Raw genomic sequence first — 13,446 nt, forward strand, 5'->3', positions numbered from 1 at the left:
TCGGTCAATCTTCCTCTCCTAACGAACCTTAGCAATCTATCGGTTTCCAACACACGTTCATTCTTTCTTTCCATGTTTCGATCTCTAAGTCTCTCAACTACACAACCCCTTTTTCCACTCTTGTTACCAAATGTATTTACCTCACGCACCCGCCATTGCACCCCATGTCGAGCTCTCTCTCTCTCTCTCCCCCCTCTCCCTCTCACCCTCTCGCGCTAAATACATGCATTGCCTATCTAGCCCCCAACCTCTCGTGCGCACGAACGCACGTTGTATATCTAGGTCACTCCCTCGAGACTGTCTTACTCTTTCTTCCGCACGGCAGGCCACACTCCTCAATCTTTCTCTCTTTATATGAGTCTCGTTTAACCTCGTTTTCTTTCACACACAAATGATATATCTCCCTGTTCGGGCCTCGATCGACACACTCTATACTCTCTCAGGTAGATTGTCTATCTAGGTCAGTCCATCCAAGCCGCCGCCACTCTTTCGACCTCATGGTGGGCCACGCTCACTCAATCTCTCTCTCTCTCTCTCTCTCTCTCTCTCTGTGTGTGTATGTGTGTGTGTTGTATGTCTTGATTTACCTCACTCTTTCTCGGACAAAAACGATATATCACCATGTTTGAGCCCAATTCGACCTATTTACATTGTATACTCTCTCATGCACATCGTCTATCTAGGTCACACTCTCCAACCCGTCTCACTCTTTCGATCGCACGGCGACCCTATGTGATCGGTTTACCTTGCTTCCTCCCACGCACAAAATATATCTACACGTCTGTGACTGGATCATCTCTCAAGCTCTATCTTACAGCCCTCACCCTTACCAAAAGCTCAATCGGACAATATCTCTCCGGAGCATATATATTTGTTCAATGAATGTCGGACCACACTCACTTTGTCTCTCTATCTATATGTCTCTCGATTGACCTCGCTTTCTCATACCGTATCTTCCACGCGTTGAAGCTACTACCTCTCCATCCCTCGCAAAGCCGGAGCTATTTACATTGCGAGGGGCACTCCAACCTTGGATTAATTTGTGTAGGCATTTATTCTGGTCGGTTTAGATTATATTTTCGTAGCATTCGACCCACAACTACTCCAAACACCGTTGCAACCCACGCAACTCCCCTAGATGATTTCCCTCTAGCTCGGTCATCACTCTCTCGCACGTCCTTTCTCACCTTCAATGTTGCACCATGGTATTATTGAAAAACTATGTTGTTCTCTTTAATTATTATAAATAAGCTACAAAACTACACACCGATAGTCCACTTGGAATGGAACAAATTTCGACCCACAAATTAAAGTGCTACAAACCACACACCAAGGGGCCCACATGTCATGAAACAAATTTGGACCCATATACAAATTAAAAAATAAGGGCGAGGATCGAACATGCGACCGGGCCTTCAAGCCGCACGTCAATAGGCAACATACGTAGAATAGCAATGTTTGTTGTACCCCCTTTGTTCACATAATGTTTTTATATTACCACAGCCTAATTAATGGATAACATGTAATATTATTTTTAGTACTATTCGCCTTCACTTACTGGTGGGTTCCATGTGTGCTCTCTCTCTCTCTCCTCCCCTTCTGCGTTTAGACGCACGGGCAAACAGGAAGAACTCGCGGGCGATGTTGCCGTTGACCATATCTGGACGCGTTCACAACTCACAAGTCACGACACCAGTTTCATGTACTAGCAGCACTAGTCAGTGTGTACGTGCAATGCACGTTAATTTGGAAGTATATTAAGTGCATGCGGATATTAACTACTAGGATATTATTTGCGTGTTGTCATGTGATTATCACTATTTTTGGCATGAAATTAACTCCACGCTAAACGTGTTGAGCGCTCGACATTGAAGCAGTCTAGGTCGTTGGATGACAAGGAATACATGTGGCTTGATGGAGTTTTATATTTAATATGATACGACTCTAGCAGAACATTCAATCGATCAAACCATACATTTCGTTCAGTGTGACTCCGACTTTAAATTATACGATGATCGATATAAAATAAACGGAAATGATAAACGTTCGGATTTTAAGCATGGTAATCCGAACGTTTTTCATGGCAAATTTAGATTGCGTGGCGGCGACGGGGGCATCTCACGGTGGGAAGCGGCTCCTCTGCCGTGCTCTATGTGTCATCGGGCCACTGACCGACGGCGACGGCGGCGTCTTGCGCCGTTGTTGGCGTACTCCTGGACGTTGGCCTAGCTTCAAGGAAGGCCAAAATGTTCTGGACTTCGGAGCGAGTCAACTGGTGGGAGGAGGCGACTGGCGTTGGTGCAAGGAAGCGGTCGACGGCGGCCATCCATGCTGCTGAGGGGGGCACTGGCACCCGCTCGGGGACATGCGCTGTCAACGGCACGGCGGAGACGTTCGTGTGCATGGGCACCGGCACGGGCGCGCACGTCAGTGCACGCGCAGGCGCATGCGCTGGCAGGTGCATGGGCACCGGCATGGGCGTGCGCATCAGTGCATGCGTAGGCGCATGCGCTGGCAGGTGCACGGGCGCGTGAAAGTCGGCGGGGACCTCGTGGAACCCTGTGGCATCAAGCTCGGCGACAGTGCGCGGCTCCCAGCCCATCAATACCACGGGGATGGGCGCTGGCGCAGTCAGGGCGACGGGAGCCGGAACGGGAGCGGGGACAGGCACGGCGTCTTCCTGCAAGGCCAGTTCAAGCTCGTCCCAAAGCGCCTTATGTTCTTGAGACTCCGGCTGGGTGTCTTCCTCATGAAACTGGAACACTAAGGGCAGACCATCGTGATGCGGCATGGCGTACGTTTAGGTCAGGCTAGTTGGAGGTAGACGACAGGAGAATCGGAGAGGAAGAGAGTGGATTGTAGCGATACCGGGTAGTGCGGGGTTGATTTTAAACTGCGGCGCCAGCGACATTAAAAGTGGGAGTAGTTGGGACGACGGTGGGCGGCGGAGCCTAGTCAAAGGGCTCGCCTCCCGATGAGTCTGCACAGCGGTCTCCTCGCACGCCTCCCTGACAGCCGGCGCAGCGGTCTGCTCGCACGCCTCCCGTCGACTCACACGCTTGCTGGGACGACACCTGCCGATGAGAAGCGGGGACTCGTGGCGGCATGTAAACGCCCACGGTTTCAATAGTGAAAGCGTTCGCCTTAACGTGACAGGTCTTTTCCCTCAAAAAAAATGTGACAGGTCTTTGTTCCAAAATACCTTGGCTCTTCATTTGTGCAACTTGTCATAAGCAGCTTGTCTCAAATTGAAGAAAAAACTTACGAAGTAATATTTGTGCCATATCACGTGACCATGCTCAGTTTCAAGAATTTATGCTCCCTTTTGGATTTTCTGAAATTTAAGACCCAGGATTCGAAACAATATCATAACCTGCATCATGCAATAAATTTTCAAGTCGTAGACCTGTCCTGTTGTATTTCTTAAGAAAGGATTTGGTCAAACATTTTGCTTAGTTAAACCTCCTTTCCGGTTTATAGGGCTCAATTCAAAAATCTCACCAACCAAGGTAGATGGTGAGTGGTGGAACAATTGTTGTAGTTTGCAAAACGACTCAATTAATGCGCTTGGTTTCCTCAAAAATTGTGTTTACGAATGCATTAATTGCAATGCATGCATGCATAAAGTACATGCATTGGTCAATTTTCTCTTAATACTTGCATGTAATGATTTATTGCACCTTGAAATCTGAACATGTGATGGGGAACAACCAAACTGAGACTTATAAAATGGGGAAACTAAAATTTTGAGATAAGCCCTATAAACCGAAAAGGAGGGAGTAAAAGGATAATCCCTCCGTACCAGTGCATTGCCTGATATATTAACTCAAGTACTAGGCACGAACAAAAAAAAGTATGGAATACTAGGAACGAACAAACGGGCTCAATTTTGTGCTCATCCTGGTGTAGTAGTAGTAGTACTAGGCAATGCAGTTGACAGGTGACATTGACGAGCGGCGACCGAGGGAATTGAACCGTGCTCGACACAGTAGGTAACGTTGTCTAGTTACTAAAGCATCCCTCCGTTGTTCATCGGTAGTCATTATGGACCGGGGACATGAGGGGAATTTCCTAGGGCTGGAATTCTAGTCGCCATATATTTCGACTTGAAACGCTGAGGCTCGACTAGTTGGGGTTGCCTAATGTGCGTACCACGCACGCCACCGAAGGACACGAGCCCGTTTTTTTAGGATCAACAGGAGCCAAGGTCTGATTGGTACGCCGTTGGGTCCTACCATTTGAGAATACAAAAGGAACCTTTTAAATTGCCGAACGAATCTATGTGTATTACAATACCCGTATTTTCCTTGCAAATACTAATCTCAATGTGGTAATTGATTTATGACGAGTCGTTGAATTAGAGTGAATTTGTGATATAGTGATCTCAACGTGGATTTCACATTTCATGGTATCCCTAGTAAGTTTTCCAATGCAAATTCAAACTTAAAAGATGAACAATATGGAGGTGAGAAAACTTTGTATGTATCAAGCATATGACCACACACACACACACAGACACACACACACGAACACAACAACAATCCAATAAGTATAGTGCATCTATTTTTCCAACCCATGCATGTATGACACGAGTTCAAAAATACTCCTTCTATTCCTAAATATTAGTCTTTTAGAGAGTTCAACAAGTGACTACATACGGAGCAAAATGAGTGAATCTAGACTCTAAAATATGTCTATATACATCCGTATGTGCCAGTCCATTTGAAGCCTCTAAAAAGACTAATATTTAGGAACGAAGGGAGTAAAATGTAAGAAATCCATGGTCCTCAGTTCAATATTTAAAATGAACATGAAACTGAAACATGAATATTAAGTCTAGTACTACAGTACATGCAAATGTTGTGTTTAGGCGGAGCTATGATTGTCGGGGTCAACCCCTCGACCTTAGATAAAACTGTGGAGCTCTGTTTAGGGTTGTTTAGATTATATTTGTTCCCACCCTCCCAACCACCGATTGGTTGTGCACCCCCACCCCTCCTCCCCGGGAGAATATCATGTGCCCCCATACCTTACATGCTATATGCCGATACGAGTTGCTTGGAGCTTGTAGATCTGAGATATAGCAGCTCACATGATGTGTCTTAATTTTTTTGCAGGAAACCTTGATGAGTTTGAGAATTGCACACAATTTGTACAAAAACTACTTAGATGCCCTTTGATCCCATATCCAACGACCTCGAAGCTTGTATCACCATAGCATCTAAGATGAAGGAGGACATCATATTCTCCTGTATGTAAGAATATCATGTGCCACCACACCTTAGATGCTTTGGTGATACAAGCTCTTCGGAGGCGTTGGACTTGTGACCCAACACCTCCTCGGTGGTTCGAATGGTTTTTTGTAGAAAAGCCCCAAAAGAGTTCGGCCCCTGCTTACAAGCACAAAGATTGCTTAGATGCCATTGGATCTCAGATCAAACGACCTCCAAGCTCGTATCACCGTAGCATCCAAGCTGCGATAGCACCTTATATTTTCTCGCACGGGAGAGTATGAGGTGCTCCCGCACCGTAGATTCTATGGTGATACGAGTTCACTAAGATCTAACGGCCCACAGTAGGAGGTTTGAATGTTTTTGCAATATACGGCTGATAGAGTTTGGGAAATGCGCAGAAAGTACAAGTACTATGCATGTGCCATCTGATCACTGATCATACGACCTAGATGCTCATATCACCGTAGCGGCTAATTAAGCTACGGGGAGCACCTAATATTAGGACCGGGGAGCCGTTGGATCGAAGATGCAGCGACACACACGAGGCCTCAATGTTTTATTTGCAAAAAAAACTTTGGAGAGTTTGGAAATTGCGCATAATTACAAAGACTACTCCCAAGCCATTGGATCTCACTTCCAACAGTGTAAAAACTCGTATCACCATAGTATCTAAGCTGCAGGGTGGATGTGATATTCTATGCCGCTGTCATTTTTGTTCGTAAACTTGCAAAATACGTGTAACTCGTGCCGTTATGTCTAACCATGCAAAGTGTTTGTTCAAAAAAACCATCCTACACTAAAATATCGGAACAACACACGGGGGTCCCACTTGTCATTAATCAAATTTGGACCTAAAACTAACAAATCTGAAAGACGAGATTCGAACTGGCAACCTGGACTACAAAGCGTAAGTCGATAGCCTGAAAGAATGAACGATTGTTGGCTTTGTACCATAACTTGATTTTATACAGTACTTGTGTTGAGTAGAGTAGAGGGAGTGCCTCGTCAACACGTGCATGACCGTTGTCTCACTTACGGGTGGTCCCAGGTCTGCGATCTCAATCTCTCTTCTCTCCATCGTCTAACCTTTGCACGGGCACACACGAAGAGCGGCGCTAGCTTGCCGTGGTGTTATTACAACTAAAAAAAGCTTGGAAAATAGAAGAATCACCTAGAACAAGAGACGTTGCGGCTGGTCGAGATGGAGCTAACCATGCCACGTTTGCATGATGAAGCTGTGTGGCTAGTGGGGTGTTTTCGACCGACTGGCTGGGTCCCGAGGTCGAACCATAGGTACTACGTCTGATACAGTATATTTTTACACGCACATTTTTCCTCCGTGCCGAGACGTGGCACACCGTACCGCGCGGTTTCGGTGTCCTCCCAGGTGGTGCACGGATATATTCTTCCTGGCGTGGGATGCCCTACCGCGCGTTTTCTGGGCCCTCCTCGTTCATAGCGCCGAAGCAAGTAAATGAGTCGTCAAATCACGAAAGACCACCTTTCCCGCTGAGCAGTGAAGCACGGTGGCTAGCTAGTTGGGCTAGTTCGACCGATTAGCTAGGCAGCCGCCACATTTGTTTTTTCACCCCTTTTTTTATCTACTTGCCGACAGGTAAATTTAAATATCCACCGCGGCGTTACTCTGGTGTTTGGGTGCGGCAGGATTTTAAATTTTTTGATTGATGGGAGCAGGCGCGGCAGGATTTTAAATTTTTTGATTGACGGGAGCAGGCGCGGTAGCAATTAGTCACGATGACCCCGCCTATAAAAACCCATTGCTCCCTGATGTGAGAAGTCATCGACTGGTGTTTTAATGTGGTGAAAACCAAAAGATTCCCCACTCCTCGGCTGGCTCCCTCCGCCTTCCTGTAGATTGCATTGCCTTTTAGCCATTTCGCCCCCTTTGCTTCCTCTCCCCATTGCTTCTACCTGGTGCCATGGCGACGCAGCAGATCACGGAGTCCGAGGTGAGGCTCCTGACACAGGAGCTCCATGCCAAGGATGCGGAGCTCAAGGCCAAGGACGTGGAGCTCCGTGATCTCAAGGAGGAGAGGAGTGCCATGCTCCTCCGTTATGTGCGGGAGTTCACAGAGATTCAAAAGCGGCAGGCGTCCACCACAAAAATGCTCGAGGCGTCAGCGGCGTTGCTGCAGAAAGCGGGAGATACGATAGGCCGTCAGGGGAGCCGGCTGGAGCACGAGCAGGCCGATCATGACGAGGTCCAGGATCGCCTCAGCCACTTGGTGAACCAAGTTACCACACACGTGTTGCGGTTGCGCGATGCCTACCGTCGTGCCAGCGCGACGATGCCGGCCATCGGGCTAAACCCGTTCGACCACCCGGTCAACTTCAACGAGCTATGCTTCCTGACCTGGTCTCCTTCTTCACCTATATCTCCGAGGAGCTGAGCCGTCTTCGTGCGATGGTGGGGGCTGAGATGGACAAGGAGGGGTTGCGCGCTACCGTCGCCATTGCCGGGCGAATCCTTTCAGGGCTCCATCACCGGAATCCGTTCGTGCCATTGGACGCCGTCTTTGACGAGCTGGCTCCCGTCGACCGGGAGCGGGCTCTGCAGGCGGTTGCACCCTGCATCACCAACGTCGTGCGCCTCAAGAAGCAGAGGGACTTCGGTGGTGTTTAGGCGCCCTCTGCATGGGCATGTCCATGTCTCGGCGCAACATGACCGTTGGATCACACTCAGACGATGCAGATCCGTCACTGTAGCACAAAGCATGTGGGTGTGTTAGGTTGCATTCTCATCTCAATATAGTTGTTTCCTCTTCGTGTATTTTTGTCAACCTACTAGTGTGGACTCATGCACCCTTCATGCACTCTGCCAAACACCCAAAAGTGGGTCGAGAAGGGAACTTTTGCTCCCATCCCGTGCACCCTTCATACACCCTGTCTAACACTTAGGATGTGCTTCATATGGTTCATGTTTCGTGGAGTACTGTAGCACCGTACTCTCCGTGCACTGTGGACCTGGTTCTGTTAACATTGATCTCACCGTTCATTCTCGACCGGACAGTCGAAAAAGCGGTACTATGTTACATATAGGAGTAGTTGACATGCGCACAACACAGCAACAAGATTGTGTAGTACTGACGTATGAACCACTGCACATGCCTAGTAGTAGGAGCACTGTGTATGTTCAAGTGGCTGCCGTGTTTCGCACTCCTCTGTCGTAAGAGTGGAAACGCTTGCTGTAATCAGTTTTTTTCTTCAGAATGAAAAACAGTGGACACGCTCTACCGTGCGGATCCTCCTCCAGCCATGCACTAAATTACTCACTTTCGCCGACGTGTGGGACAGCCAACACCTGGGTCCACCAGCCATGCACTAAATTACTCTGTAGTAGAGTGACGGTAGACTACCCCGATCGAACCGCCGCAGTAATGCCCAATGAGCCGTCAAATCACAAAGCCCCCTCCTTTCCAGCAGTAAGTTGGACGGACGAAGCAACCATCATTTCACTCTTCTCTCTCAGCTTCCTCTCTTGAAGAGAACCCCCACTCGCTTCACTTCTCCCTCATCTCGTTCCTCCTTTCACTCTTCTCTCTCAACTTCCTCTCTTGGATGGACGCCGGAGCACCGGCCGACGTGATGTCTATGGCTCTGGCCAAAACCGTCGCGGCTCATGGTACGAAGAAGCGCAAGCACCCCGCCGAGACTACCGCAGACAAGCTCAAAGCCATCGCCCTGTCCAAGCCCCCCTCTCCGGGATCCCTCATTAAGCAAGTCTAGGTATCTTGTTGATGATCTTTTTCTCGATCTTGATCATGTTTTTTCATCTAACACACAGTACTAGTACTGGTAGTACAACTTTCTGGGTGATCTTGCATGTGATTTTAGTGTGCCAAATGACGGTTCTAAATTCCTCTTTAGACCAAAACATGCGAGAGGTTGACACTGATTTCTTATAGATTACTTTCAACTACTCCCTCTGTCCCAAATTTCTTGTCTTAGATTTGTCTAGATACAGATGTATCTAATACTAAAATGTGATTTGATACATCTGTATCTAGACAAATCTAAGACAAGAATTTTGGGATGGAGGGAGTACTTTATGAACATCAATGCTACCTTTTAAGAGGGTATATTTGCCTCAGTAACTTGTTCTATGGATATTGCATGTAATCCCTCTGCTCTCATGCCTTTGAAGACATGTTCTAGTGTCTTTGTTCACTCATTTCTGTGCGTATATGTAGTCATATATGGAGTATAATATCGAAAATCATCTTATATTTCTGAACGGAGGTAGTAATGAAATATGGTTTCTGTTTGAATTAGAACCAGGTCCGCGGTGGAGATGAAGTTCTCAAAGTCATGCCATGTGAACTGGAAGACCTGATGATGAGTTCTACTGCTGAACTGTCCAGCTGTTGTGTCCTTGTCGCCACCTGTCCTGAACTAGTGTTTTCCTGTAGCATTGTTGTCAGGCGTGTTCTTGAGGTTGTACTTGACCACAACAATTTCCTGGCTGTGCCTTTGATTACGAAGGGTGTGGTTCTTGTAAAGCTTCCCAACAAATCTGATGCGGCCTGTCTTCATCATCATGTTTATGAGTGGAAAGACCACTCTGTTAGGTTCTCCAAGGTTGACAAGATGGTGATGGTGCATGTAGACATCTCACACGAAGTCCATCGCCTAGTCAGTTATGGGGGGTTCATCCCGTAGGTCGGTGGCAAGAAATAGTCTGCAGAGTTTAGTTAGTGCAACTTTGCTTGTCTGTAGTAAGTACTATTGTTCAGTACTTGATTTGTGTTTGTGAACCCTGTATTTTTATTAGTACTGCCGCTTTTGGTGTGTGGTCAGTCCTGAGAACGGTCTATGTTAATGTCTGTCCACTCAATTCAGTCTGTACATTTTGAAGTATCCAGATCATATTTTTTATGAGGACGGTTTATCAATTATGGTTACACTCCAATACCTGTATGCATTGCAGGGTTTATCGCACCCACCAGGATTTCCAGTCCCATGGATGTTCGGTCCATATGATTTGTCACGACCTTTGGACTGTCCTGCTTGTGGGAGTAGGCAGGGCGCCTGCATGCCACGCGTAGTTGGACGATCAATCTTCTGTTTAGTACTTCAACATAGTGATTTCCTAGTAAGGATTCACTCGTGTCACATCAAGTAAATCTTATTGATTTACTGTCTAAATCTTATTGATTTAATGTCATGTTTTCTTTCTTTTCCTGCAATTTTACGATGCAGGTTTTGCCATGTGACATTCATCACAGAATAAACCGTTTGGTTTGCTCTACGATGGCTATTTTTGCAGGTTTCACTTCTTATGTCGTGTCAGTAACGAAGGCACCGTCCATCACTTATATTACTGGAAAAAATTGGATGAGTCTATTGTCTGAGTACAAGCTAAATCCCTATGATGAACTGCAGTTTGGTTTAACAAAAACGCCACAATTAGTCCTCGCGTTTAAAAGAAATGAAGAAAAAAACTGGATCACAGTCACGGATCCTAGTCAAGTTAGAAAGCTGATCATAGCAGACCAAACACGATCGCCGCTATCTCGCACAGATCAAGCACCGGCAGTTGCTCTAGCACTGACAGCGGCAGCAGCTTAGTCTGATCCAACTGAGGATTGGGCACCGACCGCGTCAACTGATCAGTCTGATCTAGCAGAGGATCGGGCATCGACACCGGCACCAGCTCTACAAGGAGCACCATCTCCGGTAGCAGCAGCGGCTTCGGCACCTGCACCAACACTTGCACTTGCATTTGGTCTGGCCTGTGCAGTTGCACCGGCAACAGACTAGGCTGCAGTTCACACTTCATATACCAAAGTCCTTACAAAAACCGACATGTCCACCTTCTTGGTAAGCATTGGCCGCCCAAGTGCTTCATTCTTTTTTCTTTCCATGTTGTTTCACATGATTCATTGTGTTGATCTAACTGTTTGGGTATGTCTTCTTGTTTTCAAATAGAGAATTCCTAGAGCAACGAGGGAGTCGTTCAACAATCCGGGCGACCGCGGCCAAGTTTCTCTTACCATGCGCAGCCTTGGTGTGAACGAACCTGCTCAATATACCGTAAGTACAAAGGATGGTCGCATGATGATTGATGCTAAAGGATGGTCAAGGTTCAAATCTAAATCATATCTTGCGGTAGGGGATGATGTCAAAATCGAACTTTCTCAGCAAGGAGAGCTGGTCCAAATCAACTTTGAAATTCTTGAGTAGCAGCTGCAACTGCCGAACTGATCTATCCTCTGAGAGATTTTGATGTAATAATCTGGCATGGTGAAACAAGTGGCCTGTGTGTATAAGTAGTACGACAGTATTATTTATCACATGGTATATCGTTGATAGAATTGCAACTCTGATTGCTGGTTAGGAACTGTCGTTCGATTTCATTCCAACAGCTGCCGTGCTTTATTCAATTTTGTGTATTCGCCTTGCGACAGCATCTAAAACTAGCGCAGTACCGATCGCTTGCAATATGAAAAGCGCTGAGGTAGAACACATGGGCCCCCAAACATGCAAGGTCGGCCTGCGGCCCAAAGTCCAGAACTGTGAGCCTATCTGAGTATTATATTCTCAGCTGAACCCCCATAAAAGAAAGCCGAACCCCCATAATGCCCGTGCGTTGCAGAGGGAGTATATTTCTCGGCAAGGTGAGCCTGTGATATAAAAGACTTGTATATTTCTTTACAGAGGGAGTATCTCTCTGTCAAAATATATATTTATGTGTAACTAGTTTCTCCTGTCTTTCTACTTCCTTTTGCTGATATGTGGGGCAACCGGCAACGGGGTCCACGTGCCATATGCACAAATTAGAGTGCACAACTTCACGGGAGACACACCCCGGTCGTAGAGCCGCAGTAATGCCCAATGAGCCGTCAAATCACAACCCCCCCTTTCCAGCTTTAGCAGTAAGCTGGACGAACGAAGCGACAATATTTCACTGGGCCTGAATCCCCTTCTCCCTCGTCTGCTTGTTCAGAGAAAACCCCCGCTCGGCGATTGCATAGGGTTTTCTCATGGAGAACCAGGTACAAATTCTTCATCCATCCCCGATAAATCCAAGTCCCTTGGTCACTGGTAATCCTAGGATGGCAGCCGCCGCCGTTGATGCATTTTTCTTTGTACTGAATCTAGTGTGTTTTAGTTGCTGTGCCCAAAGTGCGAGTACCCTATAGATTTCTCCGCCCACGGCGAGACGCCACACTTGTTCCTTATCATCCTACCACAGCATTTTGAAACGCGCACAGTATGTTCCTAGAATCCTCTTCTCTATCCGGGAGGGTGGTTTTTTTTTGAACATGCTGTGTTCTCATATTATTTTTCCTGCAGTGTATTATTTGCTCTGCCAGAACACATGTACTCAAGATGCTCGGCCTTGCCATAACTGAATACACTAGTTTAATGGTCACAGTGAAGACAATCCATGGATATTGCTTCCGAGTTGGGTTCATGAACCAAGAAGATCGCTGCTTTTTTATGGCCGAACTTGGATAAACTTTCTCAAGTGTTACGGACTGAAAGTTGGCACACGAATGTTGATGGAAATAGCAGAACCTGGTCTCATCTTCACTGCGATCGTCCACCCCGACGTTGTTCCATTGTTCATCCATGTTAGTTTTGTATCTGGTTCTTGCTTGTTGCCTCGATTACTTCTTAATCCACCTATTCTGTCTAACTAATCACAATTTAACTTTAGAAGTAGCAACAAATCTCTCACGAAGATGCTACTTCTAACTAATATTGTCTTATAATTGGTGGCATGTGTAGGGCTTTTTAGAGTTAAGCAGTCTACTCGTTTGTTACTCTGTAATAACTCGGCTGTTACTAATGGCACTGAAGTTGGCTGGATTGACATCCACATGTTCCTACACTTTATTGATCGTCTTGAGGTCCTTGTGGGGCGTTTCAATGGTGGAAGGCCACGTGGGATATGTGTGCCACTTCTGCACTCGTTGAACAGGTCCAACTATGTCGAGAAACTTATGGTACGAGCTGTTTTCTCTTATATATGTTGTTCATAAACTATTGCTTATACACAGTTTTACAGTTGTGATCTTCTTGAAACAGGAACTGTCGAGTTCTATTGTTCCTATACAGATGCCTGACCATGGTTGGGTCAGACTTGCGCTTGGTCACAACATGATGTTTATGTCGACCTACTCAATTCCCCTTGGAGGCGAAAAGATACTTATTCGTGGGTGGTCTCAGATAATGAAGGCCCGTC

Source organism: Triticum dicoccoides, chromosome 2B (assembly GCF_002162155.2).
Source record: "Triticum dicoccoides isolate Atlit2015 ecotype Zavitan chromosome 2B, WEW_v2.0, whole genome shotgun sequence".
Classification (NCBI taxonomy): Eukaryota; Viridiplantae; Streptophyta; class Magnoliopsida; order Poales; family Poaceae; genus Triticum; species Triticum dicoccoides.